This window comes from Ranitomeya variabilis, chromosome 6 (assembly GCF_051348905.1).
Source record: "Ranitomeya variabilis isolate aRanVar5 chromosome 6, aRanVar5.hap1, whole genome shotgun sequence".
Lineage (NCBI taxonomy): Eukaryota > Metazoa > Chordata > Amphibia > Anura > Dendrobatidae > Ranitomeya > Ranitomeya variabilis.
In genome coordinates, this window is record NC_135237.1 from 580,332,711 (window position 1) to 580,349,072 (window position 16,362).

The 16,362-nt window shown below is 49.1% G+C and overlaps 1 protein-coding gene across 7 annotated transcripts in view; it reads right to left on the reverse strand.

Moving 5' to 3' along the window:
- The window catches only part of HSF1 (heat shock transcription factor 1), a 57,658-nt gene that overhangs the window by 39,825 nt on the left and 1,471 nt on the right, over positions 1–16,362 (reverse strand). Inside the window, exon 1 of one of the 7 annotated variants that reach the window (XM_077271565.1) lies at positions 12,390–12,737. The exons of 5 other annotated variants lie outside the window; for them this stretch is intronic. The gene's annotated coding sequence lies outside the window, so the exon portion shown is untranslated. Of the gene's footprint in view, positions 1–12,389; positions 12,738–16,362 lie in introns of those variants that run through there. One more of the 7 variants, XM_077271563.1, reaches the window with a different exon arrangement.

Sequence of the window (16,362 nt, forward strand, 5' to 3'; positions counted from 1 at the left end):
GAGATCTTGTGAGGATCGGAGGTTGCGTGTAGGAAAGTACCGGGAGATGAGGTCACAGATGTAAGGAGGAGACAGGTTGTGGATGGCTTTGTACGTCATGGTTAGGGTTTTGTACTGGAGTCTCTGGGCAATGGGGAGCCAGTGTAGGGATTGACAGAGGGGAGAGGCCGGAGAATAGCGGGGGGACAGGTGGATTAGTCGGGCAGCAGAGTTTAGAATAGATTGGAGGGGTGCGAGAGTGTTTGAGGGGAGGCCACAGAGCAGGAGGTTGCAGTAGTCAAGGCGAGAGATGATGAGGGCATGGACTAGGGTTTTTGCAGATTCTTGTGTGTGTGTGTATATATACACACACACACACACACACACACACAATGCCTACAAGTAGTATTCAACCCCCTGCAGATTTAGCAGGTTTAATAAGATGCAAATAAGTTAGAGCCTTCAAACTTCAAACAAGAGCAGGATTTATTAACAGATGCATAAATCTTACAAACCAAAAAGTTTTGTTGCTCAGTTAAATTTTTATAAATTTTAAACATAAAAGTGTGGGTCAATTATTATTAAACCCCTAGGTTTATTATTTTGTGGAATAACCTTTGTTTGCAATTACAGCTAATAATCGTCTTTTATAAGACCTGATCAGGCCGGCACAGGTCTCTGGAGTTATCTTGGCCCACTCCCCCATGCAGATCTTCTCCAAGTTATCTAGGTTCTTTGGGTGTCTCATGTGGACTTAATCTTGAGCTCCTTCCACAAGTTTTCAATTGGGTTAAGGTCAGGAGACTGACTAGGCCACTGCAACACCTTGATTTTTTGCCTCTTGAGCCAGGCCTTGGTTTTCTTGGCTGTGTGCTTTGGGTCGTTGTCTTGTTGGAAGATGAAATGACGACCCATCTTAAGATCCTTGATGGAGGAGCGGAGGTTCTTGGCCAAAATCTCCAGGTAGGCCGTGCTATCCATCTTCCCATGGATGCGGACCAGATGGCCAGGCCCCTTGGCTGAGAAACAGCCCCACAGCATGATGCTGCCACCACCATGCTTGACTGTAGGGATGGTATTCTTGGAGTCGTATGCAGTGCCATCCAGTCTCCAAACGTCACGTGTGTGGTTGGCACCAAAGATCTCGATCTTGGTCTCATCAGACCAGAGAACCTTGAACCATTCAGTCTCAGAGTCCTCCAAGTGATCATGAGCAAACTGTAGACGAGCCTTGACATGACGCTTTGAAAGTAAAGGTACCTTACGGGCTCGTCTGGAACGGAGACCATTGCGGTGGAGTACGTTACTTATGGTATTGACTGAAACCAATGTCCCCACTGCCATGAGGTCTTCCCGGAGCTCCTTCCTTGTTGTCCTTGGGTTAGCCTTGACTCTTCGGACAAGCCTGGCCTCGGCACGGGAGGAAACTTTCAAAGGCTGTCCAGGCCGTGGAAGGCTAACAGTAGTTCCATAAGCCTTCCACTTCCGGATGATGCTCCCAACAGTGGAGACAGGTAGGCCCAACTCCTTGGAAAGGGTTTTGTACCCCTTGCCAGCCTTGTGACCCTCCACGATCTTGTCTCTGATGGCCTTGGAATGCTCCTTTGTCTTTCCCATGTTGACCATGTTTGAGTGCTGTTCACAAGTTTGGGGAGGGTCTTAAATAGTCAGAAAAGGCTGGAAAAAGAGATAATTAATCCAAACATGTGAAGCTCATTGTTCTTTGTGCCTGAACTACTTCTTAATACTTTAGGGGAACCAAACAGAATTCTGGTGGGTTGAGGGGTTAAATAATAAATGACCCTCTGAAAAGACTTTTCACAATTTAAAAAACAAACAAACAAAGAAATAACATTCTTTTTTGCTGCAGTGCATTTCACACTTCCAGGCTGATCTACAGTCCAAATGTCACAATGCCAAGTTAATTCCAAATGTGTAAACCTGCTAAATCTGCAGGGGGTTGAATACTACTTGTAGGCACTGTATATAAAAAAGCCCTGTGTCGCTGAAATAACCGAACACTGACAGAAGAACCATCTGTGCAACCTCCTGGATACCAGTGATGAGGAGCGGACGGCGCGTCTCTGCTTCTCTACATGTCAATTTTGGTTTAACAGAAAAAAAACACCCAATGACAATACCGCCCCGTTCCGTCCCCCAATGACACTACTGCCCTGCCCCATCCCCCAATGACACTACCGCACCGCCCCATCCCCCAATGACTATATCGCACCGCCCCGTCCCCCAATGACTATATCGCACCGCCCCATCTCCCAATGCCACTACCGCACCACCCCGTCCCCCAATGCCACTACCGCCCCGTCCTCCAATGACACTACCGCCCCGTCCTCCAATGACACTACCGCCCCGTCCTCCAATGACACTACCGCCCCGTCCCGTTCCCCAATGACACTACCGCCCCGTCCCGTTCCCCAATGACACTACTGCCCCATCCCGTCCCCCAAATGACACTACCGCCCCGTCCCCCAAATGACACTACCGCTCCGTCCCCCAATGGACACTACTGCCCCGTCCCGTTACCCAATTACACTACCGCCCCGTCCCCCAAATGACACTACCGCTCCGTCCCCCAATGGACACTACCGCAGCGTCCCGTCCCCCAATGGACACTACCGCCCCATCCCCCAATGACACTACCGCACCACCCCATCCCTAAATGACACTACCGCCCCGTCCCCCAATGCCACTACCGCCCCGTCCCCCAATGACACTACCGCCCCGTCCCCCAATGACACTACCGCCCCGTCCCCCAATGACACTACCGCCCCGTCCCCCAATGACACTACCGCCCCGTCCCCCAATGACACTACCGCCCCGTCCCCCAATGACACTACCGCCCCGTCACCCAATTACACTACCGCCCCGTCCCCCAAATGACACTACCGCTCCGTCCCCCAATGGACACTACCGCAGCGTCCCGTCCCCCAATGGACACTACCGCCCCGTCCCCCAATGACACTACCGCACCGCCCCGTCCCCCAATGACACTACCGCACCGCCCCGTCCCCCAATGCCACTACCGCCCCGTCCCCCAATGACACTACCGCCCCGTCCCCCAATGACACTACCGCCCCGTCCCGTTACCCAATTACACTACCGCCCCGTCCCCCAAATGACACTACCGCTCCGTCCCCCAATGGACACTACCGCAGCGTCCCGTCCCCCAATGGACACTACCGCCCCGTCCCCCAATGACACTACCGCACCGCCCCGTCCCCAAATGACACTACCGCCCCGTCCCCCAATGCCACTACCGCCCCATCCTCCAATGACACTACCGCCCCGTCCCGTTACCCAATTACACTACCGCCCCGTCCCCCAAATGACACTACCGCCCCGTCCCCCAAATGACACTACCGCTCCGTCCCCCAATGGACACTACCGCATCATCCCGTCCCCCAATGGACACTACTGCCCCGTCCCGTTACCCAATTACACTACCGCCCCGTCCCCCAAATGACACTACCGCTCCGTCCCCCAATGGACACTACCGCAGCGTCCCGTCCCCCAATGGACACTACCGCCCCATCCCCCAATGACACTACCGCACCACCCCATCCCTAAATGACACTACCGCCCCGTCCCCCAATGCCACTACCGCCCCGTCCCCCAATGACACTACCGCCCCGTCCCCCAATGACACTACCGCCCCGTCCCCCAATGACACTACCGCCCCGTCCCCCAATGACACTACCGCCCCGTCCCCCAATGACACTACCGCCCCGTCCCCCAATGACACTACCGCCCCGTCCCGTTACCCAATTACACTACCGCCCCGTCCCGTTACCCAATTACACTACCGCCCCGTCCCGTTACCCAATTACACTACCGCCCCGTCCCCCAAATGACACTACCGCTCCGTCCCCCAATGGACACTACCGCAGCGTCCCGTCCCCCAATGGACACTACCGCCCCGTCCCCCAATGACACTACCGCACCGCCCCGTCCCCCAATGACACTACCGCACCGCCCCGTCCCCCAATGCCACTACCGCCCCGTCCCCCAATGACACTACCGCCCCGTCCCCCAATGACACTACCGCCCCGTCCCCCAATGACACTACCGCCCCGTCCCGTTACCCAATTACACTACCGCCCCGTCCCCCAAATGACACTACCGCTCCGTCCCCCAATGGACACTACCGCAGCGTCCCGTCCCCCAATGGACACTACCGCCCCGTCCCCCAATGACACTACCGCACCGCCCCGTCCCCCAATGACACTACTGCCCCGTCCCACCAACAACACTACCGCCTGGGCCTGGTAGTGAGGTCTCATGGACATGTCATCAGAGATCTGACAATTTGGAGGAGCAGACAGAGAATATGCCAAATAAATTCCAGTCTGACAAGTATGTTTTTCTGAACACTGTGCGTCCAGAGTCAGACATACTTGGCTTGATCATACAGCCGATGCCTGATAAATGCGGCCCGGGGATTGGGCACAGGTATTAGTCTACGTTCACATTTGCGGTCTGCGCCGCAGCGTTGGGCGCCGCCGCATGCGTCATGCGCCCCTATATTTAACATGGGGGCGCATGGACATGCGTTGCACTTGCGTTTTGCGACGCATGCGTCACTGCGGCGCCCGCATCCGGGCGCAGAGGACGCAGCAAGTTGCATTTTTGCTGCGTCCAAAATCAACCAAAAAAAGGACGCATGCGTCGCAAAACGCAGCGTTTTGCATGCGTTTTTGTTTGCGTTGTGTCGCCGACGCTGCGGCGCACAACGCAAATGTGAACGTAGCCTTTGCTGTCAGGTTCATTTTAAGCTGCACAGATAAATACACCAACGAAACTGAAGAGGTGCCCTCACAAATCACTGAACCTTCTGCTCACTCTCAGTGTTCTGCCTCTTAGGGTACCGTCACACAGTGCCATTTTCATCGCTACGACGGCACGATTCGTGACGTTCTAGCGATATCGTTACGATATCGTAGTGCCTGACACGCTACTGCGATCAGGGACCCCGCTGAGAATCGTACGTCGTAGCAGATCGTTTGAAACTTTCTTTCTTCGTCTAGTGTCCCGCTGTGGCGGCATGATTGCATCGTGTGACACAGGTTGTATACGATGTGCGGACAGTAACCAACGGCTTCTACATCGCAAATACGTCATGAAATTATCGCTCCAGCGCCGTGTATTGCAACGTGTGACCGCAGTCTACGACGCTGGAGCGATAATCATATGACGCTGCAACGTCACGAATCTTGCCGTCGTAGCGATGAAAATGGCACTGTGTGACGGTACCCTTACAGTAACAGGAGACATCTCCTCTAAGGCCCCTTTCACACAACAGTTTTTTGCCATCGGGCACAATCCAGCGAATTTGGAAAAAAAAGGATCTGGCAAAGGTTGCCGCCGGATCCGTTTTTTTTTCCTCATAGACTTGTATTAGCGACGGATGGCCTCACGTTTCATCCGTTTTTCACTGGATCCGTCGAAAATTGTTTTTCCGGCGGCCGGAGAAAACGGACATAGTAAAGTTTTTTGTGTCCGTCGAAAAAACAGACAGTGACGGATCCGTCGCCGTCCATTGTTTGCTAGAATGGAAGCCTATGGCGCCGGATCCGTCAAATGTCGGAATCTGGCGATGGATTCCGTTTTTTTATTTTACTAAGCATGCTCCAATTTTTTTAGGATCCAATTAGCTGGATCAGCTAGTTGGATCCAGTGAAAAAACGGATCCGTCGCATCAGTTTTTCACAATCTGTGACGGATCTGTTTTTTCCAACATTCGACGGATTGTGACTGATGGGAAAAAAACTGATGTGTGAAAGCAGCCTAACCCCGACCCCTCTTGTATTAATAAATGTAATTCCCTCTCTGTTGCACATAGAAACTCTGCTGATCCCGTTAACACTCAGCATAAGGCTGCACTGTCTCCTGTATTGGTGCTCTCTGGACGTCTCGGTCAGTGTGTACCAAACTCCCCGACATCCACCACTTCTACCTTTCTAATTCCATTAACCTTCTGGCTATCATTGAACCCGGGATCCAACAGTCGGATATCACTGCTGCTCTGTCGCATGGTGGGCTACATTTTTCACAAATGCCCAGAACTGAGAAGAGAAGGTGGACGTGGGGTCTTCTCCTCTCATAACCAGGTTATCCCCCTGTCTCTCTCTTATCCTTCCTTCTTTTGAGGTCCACACTCTCAAACCAGACTCTTCCCCTGCAAATAGCAGTTGTGTATCACCCTCCGGGCTCCTCCAGTCAGTTCCTTGATCACTTTCCCACCTGGCTTCCAGACTTCCTATCCTGTGACATTCCCACTCATCATGGGGGACTTTACCATCCCCAATGATGATCCGCTCTCCCCATCAGCCCCTCATCTTCTTTCTCTAACCTTCGCTCTCTTCTTTCACAGCTACTAATTCTCCTATATGAAGAAGAGAAAACTCTGGACCTGATCTTCTACTGGCTCTGCTCACTACATGACTTCACTAACTCCCCTCTCTGACCACAAGCTTCTTTCCTTCTCCGTCAGTGACGGTCGCCCACTCAGGACCCCCTCACTGACCGCATATACAGAGACTACAGAGACCTACGTGCCATCAATACCCAGCAGCCAAAGAACAATCAGCAGTCGTATTTAGCCGCGATCTCCTTGCTCATGTCGACTTTGCATTATCAAATTAGAATTATACATTGGACAGTATCTGGCTAAAGCAGCACCGACTACAAGGAAAACGACCAGGCGCAGACGGCGGTGACCCTGGCACACGCTGCAAACACGTGTTCACCAGCGGTGCTCCAGGTGTCGAGTGTGAATGGAGAAAATTACTTCCAGCAGAAAACTTCATCCACTATATAACGTATAAGTAAGCCTGCCTCCATCCGGCCCAACAAGCGACTTCACCGCCCTCCTCACATCACTGTCGGACAATCCTTAACCACCGACACTCGTCACTCGCTCCTCAGTCCTAGCATGCCACCCCCCGATCACCGTCCTCAGCGCTGACGATCCACACAATCATTTCACAGAAAAAAAATTCACTATCTGACAGGAAACCATCTCCCAATCCCCAATATCGCGGCTCTTCTTCTCTCCCGCATTTCACTGTCCACTTACGCCAGTTACAAAAGAAGTTACCTGGCTCCTCGCTTCTTCTCGCCCTACAACCTGCACCAATGACCTATTCCCTCTCCTCCTCCCTTTCTCCGCTGTCACCACCTAACTATAATATCTAACCTCTCTTTCTTCCAATACATTTCCCTCCTTCACACACAAAGTCATAACCCCATTACTAAAAAAAATAAAAACAGCCCTGGACCAGAACTGCACTACTGACTACAGACCGGTCGCTAATCTCCCCTCATCTCTAGGTCCACTCCCATCTAATCCACCATCTCAGATATCGCTCTGTTTCTTCAACCTTTACAACCTGGTTTCTGCTCTTTACTCTCGACAGTATCTGACCTCACCGAGGTCTCTAATGATCTCTGGTCCTTGCTCATTCTCCTGGATCTCTGCTGACCTGACACCGCGGATCACCAGCTCCTCCTCACTATGCTCTGCTGTATCTGCCTCATGGACACTGCTCCCCTGGTTCTCATCCTACTTCTCTAACTGCTCCTTCACTAGATCTAATGCCAGACCCTCTTCCCTTACTGTCGGGGGATTCTCAGGGTCCTCTCGATAGAGATGAGAAAGGTGGTGCAGCACTATATCACTCTAAATGCTCTCTCCACAGTGCCGCACTACCCTACATCTCCTCCTCATCTTTGAGTATTAACCTACCCGACCTCTCCACAGTGCTCTCTCAAGATCATAGAATGTTAAGAGTTGGATGGGACCTCCGGGGTCCTTGTGTCCAACCCCCTGCTCAATGCAGAATTCACTAAACCATCTCAGTCAGATGTCTCTCCAGCTTCTGTTTGAAGACTTCCATTGAAGGAAAACTCCCCACCTCTCGTGGCTGCCTGTTCCACTCATTGATCACCCTTACTGTCCAAAAGTTTTTTTCTAATAGCCACTCTGTGCCTCCTCCCATTTAGTTTCATCCCATTGCTTCTCGTGTTTCCTTGTGTAAATGCAAATAATGATGATCCCTCTACAATGTGACAGACCATCAGATATTTGTAGACAGCTATTAAGTCTGCTCTCAGTCTTCTTTTTTGCAGCTAAACATTCCCAAATCCTGTAACCGTTCCTCATAGGACATGGTTTGCAGACAGATCATCATCCTGGTCGCTCTTCTCTGAACTTGCTACAGTTTTTCAATGTTTTTTTTTTTTTTTTAAAAAAAAAACATTATTCCAGATGAGGCCTGACCAAGGAGGAGCAGAGGGCGATAATTACTTCATGTGATCTAGACTCTATGATTCTACTAAGACATCCTAGAACTGTGTTTGCCTCTTTTGCTGCTGTATCACACCGACTCCTGTGCAGTCTGTGATCTTGTAGTATACCCAAGTCTTTTTCACACATGCTGTTGCTTAGTTCTATTCCTCCCATTCTATATAAGTAATTTTCATTTTTCTTGCCCAGATGTAGAATCTTGCATTTCTTCCTGTTAAATACCATTCTATTAGTCGCTGCCCATTAATCAAGCTTATCTAGATCCTTCTGAATCCTTTCTCGGTCTTCTCTACTGTTAGCTATCCCTCCTAGCATTGCATCGTCTGCAAATATGATTAGTTCACCTTTAGTTTCCTTATCTAGATCATTTATAAAAATGTTGAACATTGGGGCCAGGACAGAGCCTTGTGGTACCCCACTTAAACTCATAGAATGGTAGAGTTGGAAGGGACCTCCTGGGTCATCTGGTCCAACTCCCTGCTCAAAGCAGGATTCACTAAATCATCCCAGATAGATGCCTCTGTTTGAAAACTCCCATGGAAGGAGAACTCACCACCTCTCGTGGCCGCCTGTTCCACTCATTGATCTCCCTCAGTGTCAAAAAGTTTTTTCTAATATCTAATCTGTGTCTCCTCCCATTCAGTTTCATCCCATTGCTTCTAGTCTTTCCTTGTGCAAATGAGAATTATTATTATTTATATAGCACCAATAATTCCATGGTGCTGTACATGAGAAGGGGTTACATCAAACACAAATATCACTTACAGTAAACAAACTAACAATGACAGACTGGTACAGAGGGAAGAGGACCCTGCCCTTGTGGGCTTACATTCTACAGGATTATGGGAAGGAGACAGTAGGTTGAGGGTTGCAGTAGCTCCGATGGTGTTGAGGTGGCCGTGTCGTCATTACAGGCTGTAAGCTTCTTTGAAGAGGGGGGTTTTCAGGTTTCTTTTGAAGGATCCAAATGTGGTGGATAACCGGACGTGTTGGGGCACAGAATTCCAGAGGATGGGGGAAATTCGGGAGAAGTCTTGGAGGCGACTGGGTGAGGAGCGAATAAGCGTGGAGGAGAGGAGAAGGTCTTGGTAGGACCGGAGATTACATGAGGGAAGATATTGAGAGATTAGTTTGGAAATATACGGAGGAGAAAGGTTATGGATGGCTTTGTAGGTCAGTGTTAATAGTTTAATCTGGATACGCTGAGGGAATGGGAGCCAGTGCAGGGATTTGCAAAGAGGGTAAGCGGAGGAGTAACGAAGAGAGAGATTAATTAGTCAGGCAGCAGAGTCAAGGATGGACTGGAGGGGTGCGAGAGTGTTAGAAGGTAGATCACAAAAGAGGATGTTGCAGTAGTCGAGGCGGGAGATGATGAGGGCATGCACAAGTATTTAGGTAGAGTGAGGGTTGAGGAAAGGACGGATTCTTGAAATATTTTCGACCTGGAGGCGACAGGAGGTGGTGAGAGCTTGGATGTGCGGTTTGAAGGACAGGGCAGAGTCCAGGGTTACTCCGAGGCAGTGGATTTTGGGGACAGGGGAAAGTGTGATTTCATTTATTTTGATGCATAGATCAGGTAGGGAAGATATGTGAGATGGAGGAAAGATGATGAGTTCAGATTTGTCCACATTGAGCTTGAGGAAGCGAGAGGAGAAGAAGGAGGATATGGCTGCTAGACACTCTGGGATTCTGGAGATCAGAGAGGTGACATCTGGGCCAGAGAGGTAGATCTGAGTGTCATCAGCATATAGATGGTACTGGAAGCCATAGGACTTTATGATTTGTCCCAGGCCAAGGGTATAGATGGAGAAGAGAAGGGGTCCTAGGACAGAGCCTTGAGGGACACCAACAGAGAGAGGACGAGATGAAGAGGTAGTATGGGAGTAGGAAACGCTAAATGTGCGGTTGGTAAGGTGTGAGGAGATCCAGGATGGGGCCAGGTCTTTGACACCAAAGGAAGAAAGGATCTGTAGTAGGAGGCAGTGGTCAACTGTGTCGAAGGCAGAGGACAGGTCTAGAAAGAGTAGTATAGAGAATTGTCTGTTAGCTTTGGCTGTAAGTAAGTCGTTTGTAATTTTGGTCAGGGCAGTCTCAGTGGAATGGTGGGGACGGAAGCCAGATTGTAGGTTGTCGAAGAGACAGTTAGATGCAAAGTGAGAGGAAAGTTCAGCATGGACGTGCTGCTCAAGGAGTTTGTAAGCAAATGGGAGCAAAGATATGGGGCGATAGCTGGACATAGCGCTTGGGTCAAGGGATGGTTTGATTGTGTCATGTTTGAAAGCAGAGGGGAAGGTACCAGAACTTAGTGATAGGTTGAAGAGGTGGGTTAGGGATGGGATTAGTGTGGTGGTGAGATTGGGGAGGAGGTGGGATGGGGTCGAGTGCACAGGTGGTGAGGTGTGATTTGGAGAGATGAGAAAGCCCCCCTTCAGTGATGTTGGAAAGGGAAGTTATGGGGTTAGGGCATTGGTCTGGTATACAAAGGGGTTGTGGTGGTTTGACAACAAAGACTTGCCTTGTTTGGTCGATCTTATTTTTGAAGTGCGAGGCAAAGTCCTCGGCAACGATTAGGGAGGTTGGAGGGGGCAGTGGTGGGAAGAGGAGGGAGTTAAAAGTGTTGAACAACTGTTTGGGGTTGTGGGATAAGGAAGATACGAGGGTTGTGTAGTAGGCCTGTTTAGCAGAGGTGAGAGCTGATTTGAATGCGAGTGTTGCTTGTTTGAGTGCAGTGAAATCATCTTGCGAATGTGTTTTCTTCCAACGCTGTTCTGTAATTCTGGATACTTACTGAAGCTTTTTAGTGATGTTATTGTGCCAGGGTTGTCTATTGATTTGTCGCACTCTGCTATGATTTACAGGGGCGACCGAGTCGATGGCTGATGCCAGAGTGGCATTGTAGAAACTAGTGGCAGTGTCTGTGTCGTGGAGTGAGGATATGGATGCCAGTGGTAGGATAGAGTCAGAGAGTGTGTGGGTGTCAAGGTGTGCGAGGTTTCTGCGGGGGTGCGCATGTTGCTGGACATGGGTGACTGGTGAGGAGGACGGATGAGAAAGTGAGTAGATGGTGGTCAGATAGAGGGAGAGGGGAGGTTGTGAAGTTAGATAGGGAGCAGAGATGGGTGAAGACCAGGTCTAATGCGTGTCCGTCTGTGTGGGTGGCTGAGGAGGATCACTGAGTAAGTCCAAAAGATGAAGTAAGGGACAGGAGTTTGGAGGCTGCTGACTGGTGGGTGTCAATGGGGATGCTGAAGTCACCCATGATGATGGTGGGAATGTCATCAGACAGAAAGTGATCCTTCTACAATGTGACAGCCCTTGAGATATTTGTAGACAGCTATTAAGTCTGCTCTCAGTCTTCTTTTTTGCAGCTAAACATTCTCAGAACCTGTAACCGTTCCTCATAGGACATGGTTTGCAGACCGGTCACCATTCTGGTCGCTCTTCTCTGAAGTTGCTCTAGTTTGTTGAGGTCTTTTTTAAAATGTGGAGCCTAAAACTGGACACAGTATTCCAGATGAGGTCTGACCAAAGAGGAGTAGAGAGCAATAATGACTTCACGTGATCAAGACTGTATGCTTCAGTTAATACATCCCAGAATTGTATTTGCCCTTTTTGCTGCGGCATCACACTGTTGACTTATGTTCAATATATGATCTATTAGTATGCCCAAGTCTTTTTCACATGTGCAGTTGCTTGTAACACTGGGGCCAGGACAGAGCCTTGTGGTACCCTCTTGTAACACTGGGGCCAGGACAAAGCCTTGTGGTACCCACTAGTAACATTCTTCCAATTGGATGTGCAACCATTTATTACCACTCTTTGAGCACGATCACTGAGCCAGTCATGAATCCACCTAACAGTAGCCTTGTCAATCTCATACTTGGTCATTTTCTCAATAGGGATAGCATGAGATACTTTATCAAATGCCTTGCTGAAATCGAGATATATCATATCTACCGTATTTCCCTAATTCACCCAATCAGTGATTCCATCATAGAAGGAAATTAGATTAGTCTGGCATTACTTGTATGCTACAAACCTATGCTGGCTCTGGTTAAAAAAAATGAAAATGCAAAACCCAAAATACCTCTGGTCGTGAAGGGGTTATCGGTTCCAACTCTTCCTTCTTTTCAGGATTGTTACTGATTGAGAATTTCATTCAGTAAAATCTCCCATCCTTCTAGGACATTTCCATTCTTCAGAACATCCGGCCATTAGACCTTTCCTACCATCTTTCTGAGTCCCATTAAAATCTGCCTTTCTGAAGTCCAACCTTAAGGTCTGAGTCTTCGCAGGTCTTCATCCTCTTGTAATCCAAAATTCGAGAATAGCATAATCACTGCCTCCTAAATTCCCGGCCACCTTTACTTCCTCAACCATTTCCTTTCAGTTGGTAAGAATTAGGTCCAAGATTGCAGATCCTCTTTTTCTCTCTTCTACCTTTTGAAAGATAAAGTTGTCAGCAAAAGAAGATAAGACTTTTCTGGGTCCATTATCGTATTTTGTGCATTGTAAGATGCACATTTTTTCCCCCAAGTTCTTTTTTGGGGGGAATGGGGGTGCGCCTTACAATGTGGATATACCGCTTACCGATACCGTTGCAGGCTGGGAGGAAGGGTGTCTGCCACCGCTGCCCAGGGTGATGCTGGCATCTCCCATGCTGCAGGGGGCTCTGACGACATTTTGTGAAAGGCCAGAGCCCCCCGGCAGTTCGTCTATGCTTTCCTATGCGGTGGTCTTCGGGACAATGGCCACCTGGAGGCGGCGCATGCACAGATGGAGATCTCGAGACCAAGATCCCGGGAGATTTCAGCGCTGAGATCTCATCTCCCGAGATCTTGGTCCCGAGATCTCTATTTGCGCATGTGCCGCCTCCCGGCGGCCATTGTACCGAAGACCACCGCACAGGAAAGAATGGACGAACTGCCGGGGGGTTCTGGCCTTTCACAAAATGTCAGCAGAGCCCCCCCGCAGCAATGGAGACGCCAGCATCACCGGAGACACCCCCGCAGCACAGGACACCTGCACACCTGTCATCCCAGCCTGCAGCAACGCTCCACTCTGGGACCCCGCTTCATCGCAGCCACCACCCCCGGTAAGCAATAAGATACATGGATTATAAGAAGCACCATTTTATTAAAAAAAGTTTTTTTCCTATTTTTCTCCTCAAACTTTGGGGTGCGTCTTATAATCAGGAGCGTCTAAAAAAATGAAAAATATGGTACTTTTGCCTGAGAGAGATTCCCAACAAATAAAATATCTGGATAGTTAAAATCTCCCATGATCACTATGTCACACTTTTTTGGACACATCTGAGGTAAAAAGAGTTCATCCATATCTTCAGTCTGTCCAGGTGGCCTATAGTAAACACCTACAATAGTGTCCTTTCTGTTCTTCTCTCCTTGTATTCTTACCCAGATTCTACAAAGCTACCAGTCTCTGAAAATTGGATCTCTGTGGAGATATACGTTTTCCTAACATACAATGCAACACCTCCTCACTTCTTGTTAATCCTGTTTCTAATAAATGTGTTGTAGCCTTCCAGGTATGTATTCCAACCATGTGTATCATCCCACCAGGATTCAGTGATGCCTCTGACATCCCATCTCTATTCCTGGGTTAGCAGCTCCAATTCTCCTTGTTTATTTCCCATGCTCTGTGCATTTGTATAGACATTTTAGTTTGTAGTTGGCTTCTCTTGCTCCTCAATTTTCATTTAGAGCTTGCTGTTTTTAATATCAGGCTCTCAAAAGAATTCATTAGCTGCATATTTCTTCTTACCATCCCATGTTGCACCAGATTAATGGATTGCACATACCAGGAAAACTCGAGTAATTTCCCGTATCCACAGTTTGAAGTGCGCCCTAAAAACACATTTCTCCTGGTCGGACTAATCCCGCAGAAATATGACTATCCCCTGTTCTCTCCTCCATGCACTCAGAAGCACCATGAGTCTGTACTTGTACACATAGTAGCTAATTACTGGGTCATACACGTAAATATTCAGATTGTGGACGATGACCGGGTCATACATGGACACATACTCGCTGTTGAGTGGGTCATACATATACACATTCTGACCGGGTCATACATGTACATATACACATACTGGCCGGTGACCGGGTCATACATGTACATATACTGGCTGGTGACCGGGTCATACATGTACATATACACATACTGGCCGGTGACCGGGTCATACATGTACATATACTGGCTGGTGACCGGGTCATACATGTACATATACACATACTGGCCGGTGACCGGGTCATACATGTACATATACTGGCTGGTGACCGGGTCATACATGTACATATACACATACTGGCCGGTGACCGGGTCATACATGTACATATATACATACTAGCCGGTGACCGGGTCATACATGTACATATACAGATACTGGCCGGTGACCGGGTCATACATGTACATATACACATACTGGCCGGTGACCGGGTCATACATGTACATATACACATACTGGCCGGTGACTGGGTCATACATGTATATATACACATCCTAGCCGGTGACCGGGTCATACATGTACATATACACATACTGGTTGGTGACCGGGTCATACATGTACATATACACATACTGGCCGGTGACTGGGTCATACATGTACATATACACATACTGGCCGGTGACCGGGTCATACATGTACATATACACATACTGGCCGGTGACTGGGTCATACATGTACATATACACATACTAGCCGGTGACCGGGTCATACATGTACATATACACATACTGGCCGGTGACCGGGTCATACATGTACATATACACATACTGGCCGGTGACCGGGTCATACATATACATATACACATACTGGCCGGTGAGCGGGTCATACATGTACATGTACACATACTGGCCAGTGACCGGGTCATACATGTACATATACACATACTGGCCGGTGACCGGGTCATACATGTACATATACACATACTGGCCGGTGACCGGGTCATACATGTACATATACTGGCCGGTGACCGGGTCATACATGTACATATACACATACTGGCCGGTGACTGGGTCATTCATGTACATATACACATACTGGCCGGTGACCGGGTCATACATGTACATATACACATACTGGCCGGTGACTGGGTCATACATGTACATATACACATACTAGCCGGTGACCGGGTCATACATGTACATATACACATACTGGCCGGTGACCGGATCATACATGTACATATACACATACTGGCCGGTGACCGGGTCATACATGTACATATACACATACTGGCCGGTGAGCGGGTCATACATGTACATATACAGACACTGGCCGGTGACCGGGTCATACATGTACATATACAGATACTGGCCGGTGACCGGGTCATACATGTACATATACACACACTGGCCGGTGACCGGGTCATACATGTACATATACACATACTGGCCGGTGACCGGGTCATACATGTACATATACACATACTGGCCGGTGACTGGGTCATACATGTACATATACACATACTGGCCGGTGACTGGGTCATACATGTACACATACACATACTGGCCGGTGACTGGGTCATACATGTACACATACACATACTGGCCGGTGACCGGGTCATACATGTACATATACACATACTGGCCGGTGACCGGGTCATACATGTACACATACACATACTGGCCGGTGACCGGGTCATACATGTACATATACACATACTGGCCGGTGACCGGGTCATACATGTACAGATACTGGCCGGTGACCGGGTCATACATGTACATATACAGATACTGGCCGGTGACTGGGTCATACATGTACATATACACATACTGGCCGGTGACCGGGTCATACATGTACAGATACACATACTGGCAGTATCCTTGCTTTTCCTGTGATGTCTGGTGTTGTACTTGCTTATTGTACAGCACAGCGGTATTTGGCGGCGATATACACATTACTATTACTCTCTGCTCATTCTCCTCGACCTTTCTGCAGCTTTTGACACTGTTGACCACCCTATCCTACTCTCTAGGCTCCAGTCACTAGGCATTAAGGACACTGCTCTCTCCTGGTTCTCCTCCTACCTTTCTGAACG